General features: G+C 35.3%; 1 protein-coding gene and 1 non-coding gene across 2 annotated transcripts in view; both read left to right on the top strand.

Moving 5' to 3' along the window:
* Positions 1-27,201, top strand: part of LOC138699819 (protein Wnt-5b-like) — a 2,020,855-nt gene that overhangs the window by 967,405 nt on the left and 1,026,249 nt on the right. The gene's annotated exons all lie outside the window — the stretch shown is intronic.
* TRNAR-UCU (transfer RNA arginine (anticodon UCU)) lies at positions 4,970-5,042 on the top strand. Its single transcript has one exon. It is a non-coding gene; the product is annotated as a tRNA-Arg (tRNA).

The following is a 27,201-nucleotide window of genomic DNA, read 5'->3' as shown; positions in this document are numbered from 1 at the left end:
ACATTGCATTAAGAGCGGTACCTATGAAACAGTGACATTTTAATTAAAAATGTAACATCAAAGATTATTTTATGGATTCAACATTTCATTCAGGTCAGTATCTGTGTTACAGTTGTGCCGATGTTTTAAGTTAAAATTTTACATCAAAGATTATCGTAATATGGTCTTAAACATTGCGTTAATAGCGGTACCTATGAAACAGAAAAATTTTAAGTTAAAAATGTTACATCAAAGATTATTGCAATGTAGGCGTAAACATGTTAAGAATAGTACCTCTGATACAGTAACATTTTAAGTTAAAAGTTTACAGCAAAGGCTTTGTTTATTCTTTTGTAATACACAACATAGTCCCGTCCTTGATGCGGGAGTAGGCTGTTTATATCGTACAGCATCACGCGCCATTACTCTTCGTCAAGTCATTTGGCTCATTGCACAATCTCTATACTCACTTAACTTCAAAGAGTAGTGGCTAAGATTTCGGTCGCTACTAATAACAGTTAAGATTTGTAAAAGAGAAAACACAACTTAAAATAAAAAATAAGTGGAAAAAAGTTGAGAGTAAAACCTTGGTTGAGAAGCGCTTGACATAAATTCGTTTTCTATCAAAATTACTTTTTAGACAACTAAGCATACACCTGTTTCATGTGACATGTTGGTGATCCCGCTCTGCATCCGGAGACGAGAACAGGACCATTTTCTTCATCTGAGTGACGGCCGGTCTCCTGCTGATATCTTTCGCTTCCTGCTGTCTTGTATCAGGTTTAATCGTGTCACAGCTGCAGCATCCTGTCCTTCTCCCCCTCCCTAAAGCCTTCCCAATTCATTGCCTTCAATCTTATGGACCGGAGCGGCTGTTGACATGGTTCCTAGCATTGGGACCGCGAGCCTTTCCAAAACCTAGCACCAATCTGTTTCATTGAAGCCAACACTTGTTAGGTTATCACGGTAAGGAAGTAATCAATAGTGTAACGTAGCATTCAAGATCGCAGCCAAAACAGCAGGAGAAAAACCGAACTCACATATCGTAAACATAAACATCAACGAACAATAACATTAGTTCTGTTCATATTTCAGGAACGTCATTCCGTCCCATTTTGAGTCATCGAACTTTCTTCGTTTTGGATGATAGACTAATTTAGTACTTACTTCGATAGTTGCTTTTCTTTATATGGTACATTATGTTGAAACAACCTTGTTTCCGTTCTTTTACTCTTTTATTTAAGTTTCTTTCAGTAGATAATGAACATCTTTGCACTAGAAATCTTAAAATATAGTTACCTAAACAAGGCTCCTTGAAAAGACCTTTCCGGTTTCGAACACATGTTCATTCATTCATTCATTCATTCATTCATTCATTCATTCATTCATTCATTCATTCATTCATTCATTCATTCATTCATTCATTCATTCCATAGATCTTAGATGAGCAATGAAGCTTTAAGATGTGGAACAAGTCAAAATTTTACAATATTACAATTACAATTTTTACAAATTTTTATAGTTTTACAATTTAGTAATTTTCTACAATTTTTACAATTTTGTGCAATTTTTTACAATATTTTGGCGAGATGTAGTGAGATGAGGTGAGATCCGAGAATTCGCCAAAATATTACCCGGAATTTGCCTTTTGATTGGGGAAAACCTCGGAAAAACTCAACCAGGTAATCAAATGAAAGGGGTTGATGCCAAGGACATGTAATTTACGTTCTATGAATCTGAGGTGAAAATAGCACCAATGGAAAGAAAAACTCAAAAAGTTTAGTTGTGGCAACATTTTTTCCTAATGGGTAAGATAATAGCGCATATAGTCCACACCTGTGGAATAACGGTTATTGGGTCTGGCCGCGAAACCAGGTGGCCCGGGTTTGATTCCTGGTCGTAGCAAGTTACCTAGTTGAGGTTTTTTCCGGGGTTTTCCCTGAACCCAATATGAGCAAATGTTGGGTAACTTTTGGTGCTGGACCCCGGACTCATTTCACCGGCATTATCACGTTCATCTCATTCAGACGCTAAATAACCTAATATGTTGATAAAGCGTCGTTAAATAACCTACTAAAATAAATAAATAAATAAATAAATAAGTAAGTAAATAAAATAGCGCATATAAACAAATTTGTTCATTGTTGAGGCGAAAAGCTTGAAAGCTATAGAGGACATGAAAGCTTGATTTTCATGTGAACCAGTCGGTTATTAATGTGTAACGGTATTACCGAACAAAGTTTGGTGCAGATCCACCCAGTGGGCTTACAATCCGTAAATGGTACACAGATTTTAAGGCAAGATTCTTCGTAAGCGGTTGCGATTTCATCTGTACCGACTACGTCTACAGAGTTGCTGCAAGCCCTAAAAACAGAGAATGTACTTGAAAACGATGATGAATTTATTCGTTCCGTAGCGTTTTCTGACGAATCCACTTTTTTTTTTTTTTTTGTAAGGTGAACAGACATAACCTCAAATTCTTGGGGTCGGAAAATCCGCGTACCTACGTGGAACTTGACTATAGGCTTCATGTGTACCTTGTTATCAAGGGGGGACACGTCGAACATCTTTAAAGTAAGGAACTAAATTTTTTGAGTTTCTCTTTCCATTGGTACTATTTTCATGCACCTCGGATTCATAGATCGTAAATTTACATGTGTTCCAAACCGGAAAGGTAGTTTGTAGGAGACCTGTACAGCAGAACCCCGATTATCCGCCACCTATTAACCGATTGGCGGATTATCCGTCTGTCTTTCTCTTGCTCTATTTTTTTTTTTTTTTGCTACAGAAACATATGAAGTACTACTGCATGTTATATTAGTATGTATTTTTCTAGGGAGTGTTATTACAAGCCTTTACACTTACACAGTTTAGTCTGCTGTTCGAGTTGCCGCAGTGTACAGCTTCTATATACAATGTATTCCATAAGCGTCAAAAGAAAATGTGTTGTGCTAAGTATCGAAAAAAGTGCAAATAATTGAGTGGTTTGGGGAATGAGAAACTGTCTCTCATCTCGCATCAGAATACGAAACTGATGTTACAACTGTGCGCGATTTAATAAAAATCAAGGATAAATTGTATAGAGGATGTAAATCTACGACATGAGACCTCTACTATTCCTACCTTTCCCCTGACAGCCATTACAAAAAGTTTCCTTGCCCCTTAAAAACACGTCGTTGACAACCGAACTTAAATTAGTGAACTTCTGATTCATTACCTCGGAGGAAATTACGAATCACTTCATTTACCAATAGTACATTATGCAACGAGCCTATAATGGTAGTAATTAAGACGCGAGTACGTTTATGAAACGAGCGCAAGCGAGTTTCATAATTTTCATACGAGCGTCTTAATTACCATTATAGGCAAGTTTCATACGACTTTTTATGCTCGACCATATTTCTAACTTGAAATTATTCATAAGTATTCATGTTATTCTTATGTGACTGGGGAGCGGAACTGACCTTATGCAGTCTCGTAAATTGTGAGATATGTGCAGACGCGAAAGTATTGATTTTTTCCGAGGAACAAATGTCACTGACCTTGATATAATCTAGAGAGCAAAATGAACATTAATCTTGATATAAGATTGAAATTGATTTAGACATTGAAAAACGAGTTGACAAATTGAATTTATTTGAATATTACTTACAATTAATGCTAATTATTATAGTAGCAGAACATAACCTTCTACGACAGTATTGGATTTCCAGCCTCCGTGACGTTTCGCTAGTTGTCTTTCGATTGCATATCCGAGAATAATCGATACTTGCGCTTTCATATTGCTACAGTGGCGTATTCTGATTGGTTGAAGAATTTAACTTTAATGGATAGGTGTAGTTTAATAAGGTCCATTAAAGGGCTGCTACCAGGTGTATAATTACTACATTTCGGCATGGTCGGGCATAAAATATTTTATAGTACTGATTATCCGATATTTTCGATTAACCTTTCAGTCCACCTCCTTCATTACCACGGATAATAAAGGTGCTACTGTATTTGTACACAATCAAATAAATTGTGTTATTTTAAAAAGCAAAAAGAGACGCTAGCCCGAGGGTCTACTGTACTCATGGCCGCTGGATTAGAACAAGGAAGAAAATTTCATTTTTTTTTTTTTAAGTCTACATAGATTTTAACACACAAATACGCGTAAGAAAATCCATATCCCTATCGGGAATCGAACTCGCAACGCTTATACCATGGTTGCTTTTTCCTAAAAGATGAATTTTGCTTGAAAATTAGCAGAGTAGCATGGATTCAAATCTTTGATGCTGAAAATGCTACAGTACATATGAATACCACTCTTATCGTGTCTAATATCTTAAGCCAAGATTATAAAACTTGCATTTTATAATATAATATAGTTTTAAAATAACATAGCCAAATTTATTGGCAGTGATACCGAAATCTTCAAATTTTAAAACGAATTTTCCCTAAAAATTAAATCACATTCACGGAACTCTAAATTAATAAATGAAGTCTCTGAACTTCACTTTGAGCTATTGAAACAGGCGGACTCAAAAGTCCATGAAAACTCAAGAGAACCGGTAGTAGCCTACGTGATGATGATGATGATGATGATGATGATGATGATGATGATGATGATGATGATGATGATGATATATTATTTTTTGGATCAAATTTTGACTCAAAATCATGAAATCTATTAATAACACACGAGTTCTCTCTTTCGGATGTAAACTTACTGTCGATTGAGTACGTTCATCTTATGCTTCGGAGTAGATGGCTCGATTTGTAAAATTAGATCTGGTTTTACCCATGCATTTATAATGTTGTCTTGTAAATACTTTATCTATAGTATCATTCCAATAATTTTACTACATACTTCGGTTCCAATTTAGTCGCTTCACGTTTCGGCTGGAACATTGCTATGGCCCCTGACTTTACCTGGAAGTATGCAACCTTGAAGCAGTCCAACAGATGATTCGCGTCGTGGCATGTAAGTCCCTCTTACATTTTTCCGTCTGTCCCTTTGGCGCAGAGGATAGCGCGTTGGACTTCTAATCCAAAGGTCGTGGGTTCGATCCCCACAAGGGATGGTGAAATTTTTTCTGTAGAAGATGTCTTAATAAATGTGGTGGTTGTTGAAGAATATATTGTAAACTTACGTATAAATCACGTCTTCGTGAAATTGGTAGTTGAATTGTAATTAGTGACCGAAGAAATAGCAACAATTTTTTTTAAACACTGTAAGATTTGGAGATGTAATGCGTACTGTTTATAGTGACTTAAGAGTTGTATTCAACAAAGGTATTAAGCATCTTTACTATAATTCATTTATAACGAATAATTATCTATCGCTCCGTAATTAAACTAATAGGAAGTCATTGGTAGATGATAGTGTTATATATCATTTTTGTAAAGATTGAGTTTACTTAGTGAATGAAGATGGTATGTTTTTTTTTAATAGCACCTTATTTCAGTTTGTCTTGTCATGGAATATAGGAATAAAATGAGGATGACGGACATATGTTACAGATGCAAGTAATATTTGTAACACAACCCCTTCATCCATTAATACCTTCAATTGAAGAGTGTGATCCCAAATCGTGTTCAGTCCATTTTTATGAAAGAACTGTGCTACTTTTTTTATCCACTGATCTACGGACTGAGAAAGTTTTGAATTGACATGCACGATAACATAAACTTTTAGACAAGAATTGGGACGTCGTTTTGGAAGAAAACAAGCTTAAAATATAATGATAGAGGTCTCGAACATAATCATAAGATATGTATAAGTCTTAAAATATATGAATTTTATTGGATTTACAAATTCCTAAAAATGGATAGGTTCTAAATAATTTCTTTTGACGTAAGACTGTGGTCCCACATTTTGCTGACTATTTTTCTGAACTGAACAATACCGTAATCTACTTAGCCTATATACTCACCATTGTATCTTTGTAGTTGCTCTACTCTGTTGTTTTAAAGATGGACTTTAGAACATCAAAATGTGAACTTGTCTTAATCCTGAATTTTATTTTTGAAACCTATGAGTTATGATTTATTTTCAGGAAGTTCTCATAGTTCAGCGAAACATTATTATTATTATTATTATTATTATTATTATTATTATTATTATTATTATTATTTATAATATTAATTAGGTCATATGAGAATAATCTCCTGAAATATGAGAATTTTGTCATGTTGGTACGAGAACTTTAGTCTGGCGAGAAATGAACCCTACAGCTGTAGCATCAGTACACGTTGTTTCGTGTTTGTGTTCAGGTCGGTAAATCAGTGCTGCAATAGATTGCCACTACACCAAACTTCTATAGAATGGAGAGTATTCTTTCGCCAGACATGACAGAAACAAGTAAATCATTTTAAAATATTCTATAGATATAACTTGGAATTCGTTGTTTCAATTTTTCCTCGTAGATTTTAAAGTTTTTTTTTTTTTTTTAACGTGTCTGCGAAACATGCGAAATAAATAACTAATTTATCTTTTTAAAATACATAAAATTAAATTTTTATGCTCTAAATTTTATTCCTGGACATTGCCAATTATACTTCATAATAAAAAGCCTATTTTAAGTATACCAAATACATCTAAAATGAAGGTTAGGACTATATTGGATCTAAAAATTCGGATTCTAATCATAACATTCTGTAGTAAGTGACCGAGATACTTTGCTTTCCACGCCTGAGATCCGGGTTCTTATTCCTGCTAATCCAAATCGAATTTATGAGAGTAAATATGATTCTTGGAGTAAATTTTCGTCGAATATTGCCGTTTCCTTTGCCTGAATTACTTTCTTTCTTTGTCATTTTAACCTCATCCTTTCCTACCAACTTACAACTCAATGTGGCGTAGGGGAGGGTATAATCTTTGGACCAACACTTGAAAGACACATTGCAGAGCTATCTGATCGTGTGGTCAATACGGCACAGGGCCACCGCTGAGACAACACCAGGACAGTACATGAGAAGGGACAAACACCCAGTCTCATATAGAGGAAGTTAACGCTCTTCTACTGGAATTACGTCAGTTCTTAATAAAATAATAATAATAATAATAATAATAATAATAATAATAATAGTTCATTGTAATCATGGTCATCAGTTCATCACCAATATGATCCTGATCCCGATGTAACGTATATTCACTTCCTGTTATGTACTACTTTCATGGCAAAGTAGCCAACAGTTTGAGGATGTTGCCCCTGGATAAGAACATTTGAGTCAGTGATACCCAATTAAAAATCTCTCAATTTAAATCCAATAATGAAAATAAAACAATAAATAATAATAATAATAATAATAATAATAATAATTATTATTATTATTATTATTATTATTATTATTATTATTATTATTATTATTATTATTATTATTATTATTATTTACAGTATAGCCTATTTTTGTGCGTTGCTATATTTATATATTAAAAACTAGTATAAGGAATGTCACACAGATAAGTATTGCGCGGCCAAGAGACGAAACGTAACGAAAAAAGTCGCTGCTGTAAGTTTGTCATCAACTCATCAGTTTGTGGTTAAATCAGACCTACCAACTTCCACGCATAATACGCGAATCATCTGTAGTTATCTCACGAATTCCGCTCTCACTTTCGCCCGTACTGATACAATAATATCCGGGTTTTACAGATGATCGCATAATTTTCGCGTTTAATATTATGTTCGTTCCATTGCTCTTATTATTATAGGTCGGAACCTCACAAGTGATACTAAGAAGGCACCAATTATGAGGCAATTAGGCCAGAAGATAATGGAGTAGGGTGGTCAGTTTCTTTCCCCCTCCATTGCATACATCGCCGACTAGCTACATATTACACTAATCAGACTTTAGATGCATACAAACAATTGTTTTCCTCTGACACATATCGTCAAGTGAGATGTACTGCCTGATAATAAATGTAGACCAGGGGTCGTCAGCACAGAGCACGCTGGGGCTAGCCTCTCTTACCTGTGGAAAACGCAGTGCACTATAGTGCTCTCTTAGCTGCTAGCGGGTATGCTAGTGCCGCTTATGATTAGGTTTTTCTCCGGAGCAGTTGTTTGCGCGCTTTCATTCGGAGTACTCCGGTTACCTCCGATTGATGCAGCGCAGGTTGTATATGTGCTGTGGCGCAGACATACACTTTCCGCTGAACATTCCTTTAATCGGATCAGGTAGTGATTCGAGTCCACTGACGTCCGCGTATCTTTTAAAATAAGTTGTAATTTGTTGTTGTTTATTCTCTCTTTTATGTTAATCTCTCTCTCTTTCTTCGGCTCTTTTTTTTTTTCTTCTTTGCTTGAAGTGCTGCGTTAGCTGATAGATTTTTTTTTCTAGTTTCGAAATTCATAGTAGGCTATATGTGGAAAGACGTATTAATAATATGTCATTGATCAAATTAATAACATTAAATCTAATTGCAAAACTAACGCAGAAGTAAAGCTTTTCAGTAGCTAATGTAAACATTTATACTGTAGTTCTCCTGGAAACACTCGTTTATTCGCAAACAGTTTCTGTCAATTATTATTCTAATCGGTTTAGTTTAACGTAAAAACATTAAGGGAGTTTAGGAATGGAACAAAAGAAACGTGTGGTATCAGTGGGTTAAAGTTTACTGTCCAAAATAATTTATTCATATTCTTCACCGGACAGGATTGTGATCATCGTGTTAAAGGGTGTCAGTATTTGAACTGCCGCTTCTGAAACGCGCCACTCTTTCCCTGTAATAAAAATATAAGCGGATATCAACTTAAGGAAAATTGTAATTATATTATCACACTTTTCTTTAGTTTTATTCAGAAACTCAATATTTTAATCTAAACAATAAAATATAACTCAAGTTGTCTAAACAGTAAAATACAACTCAAGTTGTCTTTTTAATATTTCATATATTTTTTATTGCCTCGAAAGTTACGTTTTAGAGAAATTTCAAGACTTTTTCTATACTGTGGGCCTTTGGGAACAATAGTACTAAAAAAATTTAAATAGAAATCGTATCAAATGCTTTGCGTAACTGTTTTTGTCGGCGTTTTCATCAAGTTCGCGACTGTGCGATCGCTTCAAATGGTATAACAAATTCGAAGTTCCACCATCCTTAGAGTAAATTCGCCCACAAAGTTTACAGCGTACGACTTTATTATTATTTTCAACTAAATTAAAGAATATCCATGAGACCGATATGCGATTTGGTGCCATCTTATTCCACTCACAACTACCGTCAGTCTGTACGCGTCGGTCGTCCTTGAGCTAACTGTCGCTTCGCTCCGAACCACCGCATCCCTCCGTATATTACCTGTTCCAACTACGATAGTATGGGAGATCAGCGGTGGAGAGCTTTATTCGTAATCTCCTATTCCTCCGCGGTAGTAGTCACTCCGATGAACAGGACTAGGGTATGCTCTCTATCTCTCCCTGTTGCACGGCAGTACACACGGGACGGCACCGCGTACCCATTGCACATTTCAGCGAGTGCTGACGACCACTGATGTAGACTACTTATCAGCCAGAACCTTAATCAGAGGATAATATAGGCCTAAGATAATATAATATAATATAATATAATATAATATAATATAATATAATATAATATAATATAATATATCAACAGAACTTTCACCACAACATAGTAATTTCCGACTTACTAGAAACAATATAATGAAGCGAACATACAGGTCGTGTTATAGAAACTGAGCAGTTTTGGGTCAGAATTCTCAACACAAACAAAGGAATAAGCCAGCCGTAGAAGGGTAAGACTTGAATGTCCATGATCCCTACCAACTATATTAAACTAACAATAACAAACAAGCATCTAACAAGTAGCTTAGCCAAGGAGACTTATACGGTGGGACTGCTGGATTCATGAGCCAATTCAAGATCATATATTACTCAGCAGGAACTACAGAGAATATATTCTACAGGACATCACAGACTAGAGAATGACCAATGCAGAAGATGTAAGCAACAACCTAAAACAATAGAACCCGTAACAGGAAGCTGTATACACTCGGTACAGGAGAATACACTAGCAGGCAGGACAACGTCGCCAAGATTATTCACCAGCAAGTAGAAACGTCGGGGACAGAGAATATCCATTTTGAACTCTGTTAGGGTTCTGAAATCGAAACAGACCGAATCATTCTTCAATAAACCAACGATAGAAAATCAAGTCCTACAGTGGTTGAGTGGTCGAGATTTTCGGCCAGCGGTCCGGGTTTGAGTCCTGGTCAGACCTTAGATTTTTTAACGAAAAATAGTGGTGACACTTTTGGCATATAAGGTCGCAGTTGAATGACAGAGTGGATTGGAATAAACTGATGGCAAGTCTGAAGAAAACTGGTGTGGATTGGAAAAAGAGGAGGCTGTTGCGTAATCTTTATATGAAACAACGAGTCAAAGTCAGGACAAATGTCTCAATTTCGGTGGGGAATAAGTTGAAAAATAGCTCAACAGTTACTGTATCATTTCCTACAAATATTTCCATGATCACCGAGGGAAACTTACTAGCAATCCGTGAATCGTTTACCCTCGTTTATTTATTTTACTGTACATTGTTGTTAAATCTTCTATAGCTTAATTTATTCTTGTTACATTTTCACATATAAGTCTTGCCATGTTTGCTTAGTGTCTCCTACTAATCGATAATAAATTCGAGAGCAATAATCGAATCGAAAGCAGAGATGACGGGATTAGAAAGATCCTTAGAATAAAACAAATGAACATAGTATAAAATAATAGGCCTACAGTGGAGTCTCTTTTTCATAAATGGGTGATTTTATACGTTTGTACGTACTGTGTGTTACATTACTGGTCTTCTGTGCCCGCCCCTACCTAGACGATGTAACCACTGCCGAACGATGAACTCGCTGACTGGTAGATAGAGAACGTGGTGTAAACAGCAAGGTGAGTACAAACACTGTACATACTTGTCTCTAAGCGTTGGAGGCACCACACAGCAGATTCCTCACAAGTTTCAACTTAATCTTTTGTCTGAGTAAATGTATATTTTTTGTCGTTAACGTTAAAACAATTATTTTATTTAGAGGAGTTACCACTGTACTTAATTATTTACTCTGATGTTTGTATGTGTTATTAAAAAAATCTTCTCCTTGCATTTGTATGTGTACAAATTTGGATGCTAAAATAATTCTTATTTAAGTTTGTAATATTTTCATGTATAAGTTCAAATAAATTTTTCTTCTTCTTTACTTATATTTTGATGTCAACGTCGAGAATGAGCAAAGCGATCGCCTTATCAGTAACGTATTGAGTGGTATTCCTGTAATGTGTGGAGTCAATCCAAATTAGAACTTTCCATAACAAAAGTTTCCAACAGACGGACTCCACTGTACTTTTTTCCTGTTGTACGGATGAGGGACCCGAAGACTTACACTGCAGCCTGGGGTTTATTGTGCTTACCACTCCTATTCTGTGAATGATTGGTAGCCGAATGGCCGCACTGTTGTACAACTACACCAAACCGCTACGTGAACTTAACCCTTCCTATGATATGGATGATGATATGTGAATTAATGATGATGAAATGAGCCTGAGGTCCAACACCAAAACCAATTTTATTTCAATTGGTTGAGGGAAAATCCCTGAAAACCCCTAACGAGACAACTTGTTCCAACCAGGATTTGAATCCGGGCCTGCTCGTTTCACGGTCAGATGTACTAACCGTTACTCCACAGCGGTGGACAAATAGGCTTTCTTAGTTTTTAGCATCATATTTTTTACTATCAGTGTAGAAGGTTTTCATTGGTCAGTTTGAGTATCAGTAAGCTTGTTCATTGGCTGAGTGACGATCGCGTGGAATTATCTGTACAAACTTTTTCAGGCGATAGATGGGGTGAAATCAATTAGTAGCACAGTCTAGTATGAAAGTTATCTTGAACCTTACACCCCCTAAGTCTGTCTTTCAAGCTGCTCGGTACGGCATGTATTCATCAACGTAACGGCACGGCAAGGGTGCCCCTCCCTCGGGCAACGTGACTATTTTCAGAAAACGTTGGTTCTTTCACTTTACGGCTCTCTACTGTAAAAGAACTTGGTTCAATACAGACATCCTCATCTCACGACACTCCGGTTTTGAGAGGAAAACATGGTTTCGTAGCAGGTTTTAATTAACCTATAACGAGTAAGTATTGAAGTATAGTCGTGTGTACACTCCTCCTCTCTCATTCGGGCTGGGGACCGGCAATGGCGGAGTTACTACAGCTATTTCTATACATTATATAGGCCTACATGACTTACACCTACAACTGATATGTACATATTCCTATAACAATATTTTATAGGCTTATTATTTGAATTTACATTAATTTACAATTATACACTATTCATATCCCTATCATCGTCATCGCCTTCATCGCTTGGTCCAAACTTAATTATTATTTCGTAATGGCATCATCCATTCGGAATTATCTTCTTAATCGTAGCTACTGTTTTCTGAACAAGATAGAATTCTTCGATTGTATCCCAAATGACATGTTGATCGAAGTCGTCCACTTCAACTTTACACAAGTCTTAATTCTGGAATGAAATAATATGTTTTGCAGAACTATAATAAAATAATAATTTACAACAGTAATTCATTATGTCGCTCACAGTACACACATTATTGTACATAACTATTATAGCAATAATTTCTAAACATTACATACCTATTCTAAACATTACATACCTATTCTTTCCTGGAGCAGTATGAGGTTGTAATTCAATATTATTATTAATTCTCTTCAGAGAACTAATACTTTTGCCAGAATATTTAGCTGCTCTCTCATATTCCTTATCAAGAGGTTCCAGCAAACGTTTGTTTAATTTTTCCTCCTCGCAACGCTTAATTATATTTGCGATAATTTATCTTTCAACGCTGTGGATAACAGCGTTACTTGTTCTCCGCGGTGTGGTGTGATTTCACCATAATTACAACCCTGTGGTTGCTGCTCCATGTTAACACTACTGGTAGGCAGCGAAGGAAATAGTTCTATGTTTCTTGACAAGAGATTATGATGCGGAGCATGCGCAAACAACTCAGTTAGCTCCACCCACGTTACGCGCTTCCTTCCCTCCGCCCCTCTGCCCCCGCTCAGGAAGTTCAAGATAACTTGCAATAACAGTATTTACAGTCACGAAGCTTGAGTTGTTGAGGGTACTAGGAACAATAGACTGTGCCGTACTATTTCGCATTGTCTGTAATGAGGCGACAGTAGCGGTCCTAGTGGTTAGCAACTATCTATGGATGCATATTCCCTACGTATTGAGCTTCGTGACTATATATACTACACTGTGGTAGTAGGCTATATCTATTAAGTATCTATGGATCGGAAGTGCGTCCTTGTGGTAATGCAGATTTTTAGGAGTTTGTATATTGGTATGTCGTCAATAATAACTAAGCTGCAATCACTGAAACAGTATTAATAATATTTATTCATTTTGACAATTGACTATTTATTGCAAGAAAAAAATTACATACATTAACAAAAGATTTTACAATACTATTGTAATACTCGTATTTGAATATTCTTCAAAATTCAAAATTGATAACCTATCTCATATTCAAATATATATTACAAATTGTTGTATAAATACAATTGTAACTGGGCCACACCCGAAAAAGAAGATGCTTGAGGTCGGGTGTGTCCAATAATGGAAAATGGATAGAAGGGGATGATGATGATGATGATAATAATAATAATAATAATAATAATAATAATAATAATAATAATAATAATCACAACTGTGATTAAACTGTTAACTGTAATTACACATAAAATTTAAGAGAATAAGAAACAAAAAAAAAACAAACAAACAAAAGCAAACAAACAGACAAACGGTACATAACCTATACATAAACATACTAAATTAAGAATACGACATTGTTAAAGTGACAAAAAATGAAGGATAAGAATTTACATTATTATAATTTTAAAAACAGTTCGAACACTTGTTCTTTTAATAATATATTGTTTAATAATTTTAGTTGAGGATTCATCTCTATAAAATCAATATACAATCTTGGATCGTAATTAGAACTGTGCCTTAGATCTGCTTCAGTCTTACATTTTGGTTCAACGAGGGGAAGCGAAATATTTTATCTCCTTGTGTTGTGGCCATGATCGGATGATAAATTTTATGGCACATTAAATGACATGTACAAAAGTACGATCACCAACTCTAGTGCAAAGCTGTGAACGAGGCAGCAGGGATTACATTATGCGCTCGCAAATGCCGAAATATCCTCAGTTAATTATTGTTGTTGTGCAAATTGAGCAATGAAATCCATTTCGTCCTCCATTTGTGTGTCAAATTATGTTTTTCATTTATCCCTACAATTAGAAATCCAATTGAGTCAGATTCGATAACCTTGGAGACCAAAACAAAGGTCCGACTTGACGGAATGTAACTTGATAAAGAAGCGTTTCCGATTCAGATTTACTTAACAAAATACGCTTGATTTCATATCACTATCATACGAAAATTATTGTGTAAGTTATTTCCCTTACCCCTGTATCTTACGATGAAAAAATAAATTGTAGTAGGTCAAATATTATAATGTGCATAATGTATATAATGTATACAATGTTATGTAGACCTACTGTATGTGTTTAACGTAATGTATGTACATATGTATGTACCGGTATGTAGGCGTGTGTATGAATAGACCTATATTAGCGTCGTATCTTATAGGCACTATGTTCATTTCAAGTTTGTCGAGTATGGCGAAGTTCAATATTCGCCGATGTTCGCTGTGCTGAAGGAGACATGTCGTGTTTGTTCCACCTTGTTATAAAAATATTCGCTAGACATTCATAAACATTTCGCTAGCCCGCGCTACGAGCGTGCTAAACTAGCCCCGGCTATCGACTGATTACTTGTACGGGATTCATATCATATCATATTATATCGTATCATATCGGTATCATATCATATCATATCATATATCATATCATATCATATCATATCATATCATATAGCTAACACTGGTTTATGAATACGAAAAACGTTAGTTCGCTAATCATCCATAGGAATCCGGAGCTAAGAATGTCTATGAATACGGCCCTACATGTTTAAATCTCTTGAAACTGTTTGAGAGTTATTTGTATGATATTGAGATCGTACCACACACTCTAATAATAGTTCAAGCTCAAAGCTAAAACTTAATTTTATTCAATAGAGAAAAATCAATTATTATTTCATCATATGAAGGTGACAACATCTGTTCATTATTAAACAAAACCTCATATATGTCTAATATAAAGTGTATTAATAATAATAATAATAATAATAATAATAATAATAATAATAATAATAATAATAATAAACAAATTGATTTCATGTGTACAAGTATAAGAAAGACAATTTAAAAATTCATAATACTTCGAAATTTTATCACTAAGGAGGCATTGAGAATAATATTTTTAGATTTAGTGCAATCATTAATACAATATGGTATAATAAATTGGAGTGGGTAGCATCATCTGTACTTAATCCATTAATTTTATTACACAGAAGAGTAATAAAAATTTGTCTGACCAAAAGTATGGATTAACCAACAAATTTAATTTATACAGATTTTAAAGTATTAACTATTGAAGAAATTTATAAATATAGTTTACTAACTTACTACCACAGAAATCAAATAAAACATAAACCTAATCGACATGAATATCGTATTCGAAGAGAAAAGCCTACTTTCCCATTAACTGAGCCTAAATGTCATGCAAGTGCAGCTCTTAAAGATGGTGCTAGTTTCGGCCCAAGATTTTATAATAAAATTACAAACCATTTTCCAAATTTGAAATATTTTAAAATTGAAGCTTTTAAAAAAGAAATTTATAAAATTATTCATATTAACAAATGTATTTTTTTACCTTGTGTTTCTGTCGACTGTATTCATGTTTTTATTGAATGTCACTGGCTTCTGTCTGATTGTCAATTTATATTAAATGTGTTTTTTCTCTCTTTTGCTCTTTCTTCTTTTTTTCTTTTGCTCTTGAGTGTTGTTTATTGGTTTGAATTAAGTTGCTTATTGTATTTAGTAAACGGCGCTACAGCACGTGAAGGGCCTAGACCTACCAACCGGCTGCTGGCCTCACGCCCACATGCCGAAGCAGAGGTGGACTATCATCCAACCAGAATGGAGGTATCGTGTGGTTAGCACGATGATCCCCCCAGCCGTTATAGCTGGTATTCGAAACAGGATTTCGCTACCTATAGTAGCTCCCCAAGTGCATCACGATGATGGGTGGGCACCGGTCCCATACACTGGCCGAAATTTCATGAGAAAATTTCTTTCCCCATGAGGACTCGAACCAGTGCGCATTCCGTAACGCGAGTGCCAGGCAGGATGCCTTAGACCACGACGCCACAGCGCGGGACGTATTTAGTAAACTGTCCTTGTAAATTTTCTGTTATATTATTGGCTAAGACCACACCGTACACGAGCCTGACTCTTACGGTAGTGGCTAGAAACATTTTTGTTTTATAAATTTAATTTGTGATCACTAGCTAGCTAGTTAAAATAAATAAATAAATAAAAATTAATAATAATAATAATATAATAATAATAATAATAATAATAATAATAATAATATCATCACTATTATCAGCTATCAGAACTTTTCATTCTCTTACCGAAGTACACCCTGAGCGTACGTTAGAAAAATGTTCTACTTAATATGAAAACAATATCAGATGGAACTTCGTGTCATGGGACCAGTATTACAATTACTTATAAGAGAACATATTATATCACTGATACAATCATTCTCTAGGCGAGTTCATATCCATGACTGCTACTTTCACACAGCATTAAATCTGGGCGATGTATGATGATGGTGATTATTATTATTATTATTATTATTATTATTATTATTATTATTATTATTATTATTATTATTATTATTACAAGGTACGAGACGAGCGGCCCAGATGGGCAGCGGATGAGACTCGTAGCTGCGTTATAGCCTTGACGACACTGGGTTTTAGCCTATTACAGCTAATGCGGCTCAAATCAATGATAATTCAGCTCATCTGGCAGCCGCGTCACTGAAGTGGTTCAAGGTCCAGGCCGCCGACCGTAAGGAATGCCGGGACATCAACACATGCAGATGTCTGGGCAACGGATTCGAGGACTAGCTACGAGTATAGTAGATCGAAAATCATTAGTTTCGGGTCAAATAAAAAATTTCTCTCTTCTATGGGGCAGAATACATGCTCCTATATATATATATATATATATATATATATATATATATATATATATATATATATATATAAAATAAGTGATCTGAAACGCTGTTAACATTTTTAACGACGTTGTATCAACTACGAGAATATCGAAAGTCGGAGGAATTTTTGATAGGGCAGTACTTGACGAAATGAGTCCAAGAACTCGCTATGGGATTATGACATTCACTTTGCAGTTGGAGAAAGCGTCTGAAAAACCGATTCAGGTAATCGTACCAAGCGAGAATCGAACCCACGTCCTAGCGCAGCCCCGGAGCACGAGTACCGCCTGTTACTCGTAGGTCACGCCAGTGACATCCTGAAACAAACCGATGATTTGAAGGAAAGGTCTTACTACAAGTTACTTAGTTTATATGAATTTTAATAACATTAATACGTATAGGCTTAATAATAATAATCATCAATATATTACCATTATCAAAAAGTGTTTCTATTTAAGAAGTTTCATAGCTGCTAACTTTACAGTATAGGAAAGCCGTACAAGCTAGTTGTCTTGGCAGTTTTCTGTGCTTTAAGTTTTGGATATAACTTCCTGAATTGTCATTGTAACTAAATGTAGTTTTGTTTAAAGGAGAAGTTTTAAACACCCGTGAAACCTTTTTTTATTCCGAACCTCCGTAATATGATCGAGCTATTTGTGTCTTCGTACTTTAATTTTAAAGACCATGCACTGTACTGTATGTATGTATGTATGTATGTATGTATGTATGTATGTATGTATGTATGTATGTATTTTTTTTAATATTAGTTGAACGGCATGTCCCATTACAATAAAGGTAATACTTCATGCCTTGTTACCTGTATGTTTACAATATAACACATTATGTGTTGTTTCTGTCACTCTCTAGGCATATGTAGGTTTGTTATTCTGTTGTGAAAATTTGAGTCTTTCATTATATCTATTGCCTACTCTTATGTATGTATGTATGTATGTATGTATGTATGTATGTATGTATGTATGTATGTATGTATGTATGTATGTATGTATGTATGTATGTATGTATGTATGTATGTATGTATGTATGTATGTATGTATGTATGTATGTCGAGAATTCTTCCTACTTCTGTAGGGGTTTAACTGAAGTCCATTTCTGGTGCTTATTCGACCTGGAATGAAACGGAAACGTCGCAGTCCCAGTAAAATAATATCGTAACTCGAAAATCGTGATTTGTAAAGATATGCTATTTCCTAGTAAAATACTGCTGTAAAAATATTGTAATAAATAGGTTCCAAAGGCTTTGTTATTTTACTAGCTTATTATTAGAATTTCATACCAACAACTAATAAATCAGTGTTGGATAAAAATTTATGAAAGTAATATGTGATTTTCGACATACGGCAGTATTTTACTGGGAGTGCAACGTACAGTATACTACATGTACAAAAATAAAGTTGTGTCACCACGAGTCAGATATATACCTGAGACTATACAGTCAGCAAATGATCATTTGTTTCCTAGATCAGTGATTATCAATCGGCTAGATGTGGCTCTCTAGGAGTCCGAAGAGCATTAATGATGATGATGATAATAATAATAATAATAATAATAATAATAATAATAATAATAATATGATTATAATATAATGACATAAAAATTTTTGCTATGAAAATGTAAACATATGGCTAAATTAGTTATATAAAAACGTAATCAAATCGTTTTTTTAATTGATAGCAAATTTCTCATTACTTTATTTTAGAATTCGATTCTAGCCTACACTTTAGGTCTGGAGACCGCACTAAACTAATGTGAGCAAAAGTGGGGCCTCATCATCAAAAAATATGAGAAACACTGTTCTAGGTGGCATCCGAATCTAATGATAGTGACTTCCACGCAAAATTAATATTACTACTCCCTTTAGTCATTGTGTATATCACGATAGACGAACTATATATATAACTAATACAGAAGTTAGAATAACCGTTTCTCTGTCTATAATGATTACGGAAAAAATCGAGAGATTGTAAATGGATATGTTGCAACAGCGCAATTCTTGATTCCCCATAAATTAAAAGCGTATCTAGGTACTCACGATTAATAAATTTTGGCATTGTTCTTAATTTATTGACTTCTCCTTCACTGGTATAAGACTTGCTGCCAGTAAGAAAGTAGATAAACAGTGTACATTTACCGAGCAATCCTTAAGTGCAGCGATGCCAGATTTCCCTGAAGGTCCCGTCACACTGTAAATGAGTTTTTAATTAGTTAATTTTGTATGTTATTACACAAATCAAACGTTTTTCGAAATGACAAAGGAATATTTTTTCGGCTTGTTCTTCGCGACATACGCATCAATACCAAATAGTTTTACAATAAATGGGATTCAAAATGACATCAGACTTTTCGGTTACTCATAACCTAAAGATTCTGTTCTTAAAATTGATGCAGTTATACCCCTTTCACTTTGTATAATGTCGAAAATAAGGCTGTACAGTATATTCGATTTAAAACTGGATGAAACTCTTTAGCAGGAATCTGTCACAGGATTGAATAAGCTATGCCTGGAATGAACACCAGATGGACAATACTTGGGAAAGGTCCTATTAAACGTAACGGAGATAGAATGGATTGTGCAGCCAAAGAGAAGACAAGCACAGTAAGAACCTAGACTAAGGTTGTGCAGTGAAATAGCCACATCACTAGATAAGAAAAACACACTTATTGAGTTTGAAGTTGAAACTTTGGCGACAAATAATTCTCTTCTTGGAGCCAGGATAGATCACGTCGATCTAAACCATGGTATGAAATTATCATCATTATTTTGATAATCAGAAATTTTCAAGAATTTCTATGCAGTAATTTAAAATTGTTAATGATTGCTTACCATTTGCAGGAACATAAAAATATTCTGAAACTTGAACAAAAATATTGTTAATTCTGCCCCCAGTAAGGATTATAACGGCAGTTTATTTTTATTTCTATCCTGTTGGCTGTCATGTCCTTGATGGCAACACTCGTAAACATTGACTATCTCTGCAGTTAGGTTACAAATCTGTTCATCGGACAGATAATAATTTACCGCGTCACACGATACATTTTAATAAAATGGATAAAGGTCAAATGTTTTCACGTATTTGATACATCATTCCATCCTTTCATCATTATGGCAATGAATTCGACTCGGTTGTACACAAAGGTCGAGTCTGCATTCCTTGGAGAATAAAACTGCACTGTTGTATATTTTATTATGCCTCTCCTGTATGGACCAATTCAATTAATCTGCATTGCATTTCGTATTCTCTCGCCATAATTACATGCCACAAATTTTAGAATAGCCGGCCATAGTTAATGCGGAGGTTAACATGAATTTCTAGCGTCGTATGCAAGCTGCAATCATGGATTCCAATCTTTACTCGGGCATAAATCTTGGATCGTTTCAATAAGAATTCCGTCTTCTCGTCGTGTTTAACCCACGCCATGCAATTCCACTACATGCAGTAGTGATACTGTCCGTCCGAATGGTTATGTTACAGGGTCATCGAAACGAGGGAAATCACGTGACAGTTACTTATCTAACAGGGCCATTTTCTTTAAATTATTTTAAACATCATCATCATCATCAGATTTATTTTCAATGTAAAATACCAGACATTTTGAAAATTAATATAGCAGCTATTTCAGGTCTTTGCGGATTGTAGGTGAGAGTCAAGAAAATATCAGATTTGTCATGCTTTCCAATAATTAGACATAGCATCTTGATATAGATGCTTTGTTTCGTGAATTACCTTGACATGTAGAGACAGAATTACTTTTTTCCCACTAAGAGATCTTGCTGAGGTGATCAAGGGACTACATAATCTTGTAGGCCTCTTATTTTATCAATAAATAATATCTTTTGGTGTTTTCTTAGAAATTGCAATTTTTGCGCTTTCTCCAGACAATAATGATCTACCGTACCAAATATTACTGGATTAACTTGTGTGACGAATGTGTGAGAAATGGTTACAAACAGCAATCCGAAATAGTACAAACTGAAGTAAAGTATTTCTAGTGGACTTGTTTTCCTGGCGTTGCGTTGTAATTGTGATTCATCAGGGAAGAGGAGGGGCTATATTTAATCAGATCATAGTGAGAGCTTAGTTCAATTAGTTTATTATTAATTTATCATGAGTTTACTTGAAATTGTATCTTGTCCTAAAAATGGCATGAGTTTTGTTTCCTCTGCTGAGATTTACATTGAAATGTGAAGGGATTATTTGTATATTATAAACTGCTTTTTGTATATACATCTTGATTACACAACTTTTAACACTGTATCACTTCGGAATATGTATGATAAGACTTTCTTGTGTTAAATTCTAACGTACCTTGTTTACATGTTTCGACCTTTTATGGGTCAACCTCAGAACTGGTCGTTGTTGGTCTTGGCGCCTCTTGTTTTGTTTCCTGTGAGAGTGTGTTCGTGTGGTATAATGTAGAGTCAAAGAGTGTGTGTGTTCTGAAATTGAGTTGTATGTTGAGAATTTCGTTGGGGTGTGTTTTCGTGTGTCTGTATATTCCATATTGTTCTAGTGTGTTTAGTTTCTGGCTTTTTGGTTGTATGTGTAGTATTTCCAAGTCTGTGTTGATATCTCTGTAGGTGTGGTTAGCATTTGTTATGTGTTCTGCATATGTGGAGGTGTTTTGTAATTTTGTTATGACTGTGATGTGTTCTTTGTAACGTGTTTGAAATGATCTGCCTGTCTGTCCTATGTAGAAGTTGTTGCAGGTGTTACATTTGAGTTTGTATACGCCTGTGTAGTTGTAGTTGTTTGTGTGTTGAGATGTTTTTGTAGATCATCATCTGTTTTAGCGCTGAGAACCTGATTTACTGCCTATTGAAAGTTGTACGTCCACCACGACGTATAATTAGCACCATGACAAAAATTCTTCTAAGTCAACCCAGAATATCACATTGATAACGGAGAAATGTTCATTCCTTTGGCGAGCCTGTCCCATGATTGTGACATGCATTCAGCGTTAAAACTATGCCACAAGCCTCGTGTACAATACCGTTGGTAATAAGATTTTATACCTTTACAATAAGATTGTCAGGTCGAGATCCTAAATTACGAACCTTTGAACTAAGTGATCGTAATTGCTCTGGTTTATGTTCAAAGTACGGCAAATTCATGTGCAATAATTTTAAGCCCAATTTAATACATTTCCATTTACAGATTTAAAATGATTTTATGAGATGTTTCGTGACTGAATAATCAAGTCTTGTTCCATTGTGGCGGACAACATCAAACGGAAGTGCAGCTCATTGCAAGGGAACTCACGGCCGAGATGACAAAATTGTGGCCATTAAACTTGTCCGTAAAAGTCAGTTACCGAGTTTCTTGAGTGGCTCGGGTCGAGTCCCGTATACAGGCGCTGGTAATGATGTTATTGCGCATTTACTTTGCCCATTACTCCCGAGTCGGGGACACCCATTTCAGGGCTTCTGTAATCTCCAGCAATTCCCTTATCACAGCCGCTGACGTCGTAATAGAGTGAAGTTGAAGGTTGGAGCAAGAATAAAAGACTAATGGGAATCGGTGCAAAAACGAAACATGGTAGGAAAGATTCGAACTGCAATACAGGGAAGTAAATTAATGAATTATTTAGAACACGCGGCCGTAATGTATTGTACGCAGCTCGTTAAAGTATAGATTTAACATTATTAGAACTTTGATTATTCGTTCGTATTTCTTCTAGGATATATCATTATTTTGTGTTGTCTATGTGAGGTTTATTTGTCTAGGAGAAGATTTGGCATGATCGTTCGAACGAAGTGTTACGAGAGTCCCACTGCGTGTCTCTCTAGTATTTAACGTTGACGTGATCTAAAAGAACAGAGGCAAAATTCTGTAAAAAGTCAAGTTTTAAGCAAAAAGGTTGAAACTCATTGAATCGAGAAATAAATATCCTTAGGCAAATAATAGATGTCCTCAGACAACGAAAATAGCGTAATTTTTATCAGTTATGATTATTACAGATTCTTGTGTTAAATGAAGGGTCCCATAGACGCACAGTTAAACTGTGCAGTTTATCATGTGTGACGTCATGCCCGACAAATTAACTGCGTAAACTGTGCAGTTCGTACCGGTAATAACTCAGACCTCAGACCTGCGCTATTGGAACCACTTTTGCGACAATAAACTGTGCAGTTCACACAATTAACCTGTACGTTTCCTCAGTCTACGTTCCACCGCGACCATGACTGCAACTGCTACCAGGAAAGAGCCAATAGCCTACTCATTTTCATTCAGTTCCGTTTTAACGCATAAGCTTACGCAAACTTGGCGGCCGCCAGGATCTAGGGTTATAAGAAGGTCTCAAAATAATAATAATAATAATAATAATAATAATAATAATAATAATAATAATAATAATAATAATAATAATAATAATAATAATAATGAATTAAGGAAGAGACTAGTGAAGTGTTTTGTTTGGAGTGTGGCAATATATGGGGCAGAAACAGGACATTACGATGAAGTGAAGAGAAGAGACTAGAAGCATTTGAAATGTGGATATGAAGAAGAATGGAGGGTGTGAAATGGACAGACAGAATAAGGAGTGAAGCTGTGTTGGAAAGAGTGGGTGAAGAAAGAATGATGCTGAAACTGATAAGAAAGAGAAAAAGGAATTGATTGGGTCACTGGCTGAGAAGAAGTTGTATACTGAAGGATGCAATGGAAGGAATGGTGAACGTGAGAAAAGTTCGGGGCAGAAGAAGATATCAGATGATAGACGATATTAAGATGTATGGATCATATGCAAAAACTAAGAGGAAGGTAGAAAATAGGAATGATTGAACAAAGCTGAGTTTGCCGTGAAAAGCCTACTCCTGGTTAGAAAACCACGAAATTGTAAATTATGTTTTATTTAACGACGCTCGCACTCAGTCCAATTTTGTCTATTATCCATTAGTTTGTTACGTATGGATTTGACGTTTAGTTCTTTCCTAAGGAATTTCATTTCTACCGATTGAATTTTGATGATTTGTTTTAAAGTTTATGCCCAGATTTTATATCCATAAAGCAACGTAGGTAGAGCCGTTACCTTGTAAAATTTAATTTTGGTCTTCTACCTAATTTTATTTCTAAAGGTTATTTGAATGTTCCCACATATTGCTTGCATTTTACTGACTTTCTGTTCGATGGCCTTATTATTAATAAATCTTATTTCACAGCGAAAGGTATTTTAATTCTTAAAATGATCAATAACCGAAGTATGCGCAAAACACTTTCCGACTTTTCTTATAATTTCAGATTGGACATTATTTTCGTTTAAATTATCCTGGCTTCGAATTACCCAAATGTAAGCTTAAAAATTTCGAATAAAATATGAATCTTTTACATTGGTTTAAATAGGAATTTCTAGGGAAATAAATACTCATTCGAATTATTCGATATTGAATTCAACCATTTCTGTTGTGTTCTAATTTTGTACAATATAATGTCGTTCTCTACGGATGATACTGTAGCGTTTCTGTTTTAAGTAAAAACTTAACCAAGGTTCCATTCCCTGGAATACAGTAGAGTACATTTTTTTTTCTTTTCCATAGGGTCTGAATGTATGTATCTCATATTATATTGTGTTATTTCTGAGCTTGAGTACAGAACAGGTCGTCTTCATAGCTGACAACATGGCTAGGGAGTCCCTCTGTAATTGTATAATGTCAATTCATTATATTTACTGCAAAGTACAAATAACTGCGAAGTAAATCGAAGAGATCGCAAATAGCTGGGATTTCAATGGTACGTAAATGTCCCTGTGAGTAAGCACCACGCCCTCGAGGTGTATAGGAAATGCAAAGTGAAGCTCCACCCATTCACGACCTCTACAATACATGGAGGCGAACGTCGCACTGCATTTTACGCCCCAAGTGAACACAGACCACTTAACAGGCACTTTTCTCTTCAAGATAAAAGTACGTTATTCAATTTAGAGTATCCGTAATGTTAACATTTTTAAATTCCATGCTCAGTGCATATATTTTGTTCTTAAAATATTTAGAATTATTTGGTGTCAGAATGTAATCAAGAAACTTTCAAATGCTACAATCCTAACGATTAAAACGAAATGTTCTTCTTTTCAAATGTTGGTTCCAATGCTATGACCCCAGCTGCAACTTCCCTGTACTCTGCTAACCTACTTTCGTGTTCAATTTTATTTCTGAGATCGGAGCACCTGTAGCGGATTTCTTTATCTCCCATGATGAGATGATAGACATGGATGTTGACTCCTGTCTGTAGCTCAAGAGAAAGTCCTTGCGGGGGGTTCCTCACATCTGTTGTTTTTCTTCGACTAAGTAAGATTGTAAATTACTGCGTGGTGTTATACTGTTGTTGAAAACATCAAACATCAGACTTGTGCAGTTGGTAATAGCTGTGAATTCATAACTGTAGTAAGCTTTTCAAAATACGAAAACACAGGAGAACCATTAAAAACCAAGGAGGAAAAATTATAACCAATTTAATTTTAAAAGTACGATGATGAACCTGATTTTAATTATGGAAGTGGATCTTAAATGCATTAATGTTTGCAGATTATCAGATAATTTTAGCCAAATTATAAGACGAGTTACTTTACTTTTGGTCTTAAAACTGCATGTCTTCTTCTTCCAATTTTATTGACATTTGATCTCAAAAACCAGTGGCGGTTTCTGGGCTAATTGCATGTTTTCGCAATAACTTTCACCACAACTTTTCATTGAATTGGGGGTGAATTGTGACTTCTCACAATAAAATTTCAATGACAGTAGAACCTCTATTATCCATGGCAATGAAGGGGGTGGAGTGAACGATTAATTGAAAAAATCGGATAATCCGTACTATAAAAGGTGTTCATAAACTAAGTGCATAACACAGTTTCGTCATTTCTCCCATGCTCTTTTCTTTTAACATGGTAGGTAGAGGATCATAAGTTCACTAATTTAAATCTAGTTTTCAACGACAAGTTTTTAATGGCCAAGGAAACTCCTTATGACAACTGTCTGTGGAAAGATAGGAATAGTAGAGACCTCATGTTGTAGATTTACAAATTTGATGCACTTTATTTTTGTTTTTCATTAAATCGCGCACAGTTGCAATTCCTATCTTGTATTGTGATGAGACAGTTTCTCATTTCCCAAACCACTCACTTACTTGCACTTTTTTTTTGTAGCAAATACGTTTTCTTTTGACACCTGTGGAAGACATTTTGCATAGAAGTTAGACAGTACGACCACTCGAAGAGTAAATCATGTTGCGTAAGGGTAAAGGTTTGTAAAAACACTCTGCAGAAAAAAAAATTCGTACTAATATAATGTGCAGTACTCATATTTGTTCTGCAAAACAAAAAGAGCGAGAGAGAAAGACAGTCGGATAATCCACCAATCGGTTAATATGGTAACGGATAATCGGGGTTTTACTGTAATATCTTTCTGAGCAGCGATTTGTTACAGCTCTCCACAATCAACAGCAAAACAACTTCATTTGTATTCAGTCCAGCGGGGTGTGGCAATTTTGCTCTGCCACCTAATAGAGGATCTGAATTTTCACTCATTTTCCGTGCGCGCGCGCATCTAGATTATTTCTTTCACAACTGGAGCCATGACGATCTGTATTGCGAATTCCGGTGGCAGCCGGCCTGCAACAGTGGCAAGTGATTATTGTTGCTGTTAGTGCTGTATATTTAAACTCGACAGTGAATAAATGCATTTTCAATATAATTCAGTGTACAGTTTGCTATAAAATCCCTTCAGCTTGCATTTGACGGAAAAGAAGATAGAAATTAAAACATTAGGTTAAATTTAAGCTTTTTAACTTCTTCTTCTTCTTCTTCTTCTTCTTCCTCCAAGTATTAGGCCAAATGGCCTGTTACGATCTCACAGTTGAATTTTCAATCCAGCGCTTCTTTGGACGACCGAGAGATCTCTTCCCGTTTGGACGATAGTGGAGCATGACTTTTGGGATTCTATCTCTATGCATGCGATGCAGATCATTTATCCAGTTGTTCTGATAATGTTTTACGT

Source organism: Periplaneta americana, chromosome 5 (assembly GCF_040183065.1).
Source record: "Periplaneta americana isolate PAMFEO1 chromosome 5, P.americana_PAMFEO1_priV1, whole genome shotgun sequence".
In the NCBI taxonomy this organism is placed as follows: domain Eukaryota; kingdom Metazoa; phylum Arthropoda; class Insecta; order Blattodea; family Blattidae; genus Periplaneta; species Periplaneta americana.
This window is presented reverse-complemented; position numbering and strand designations above follow the sequence as displayed.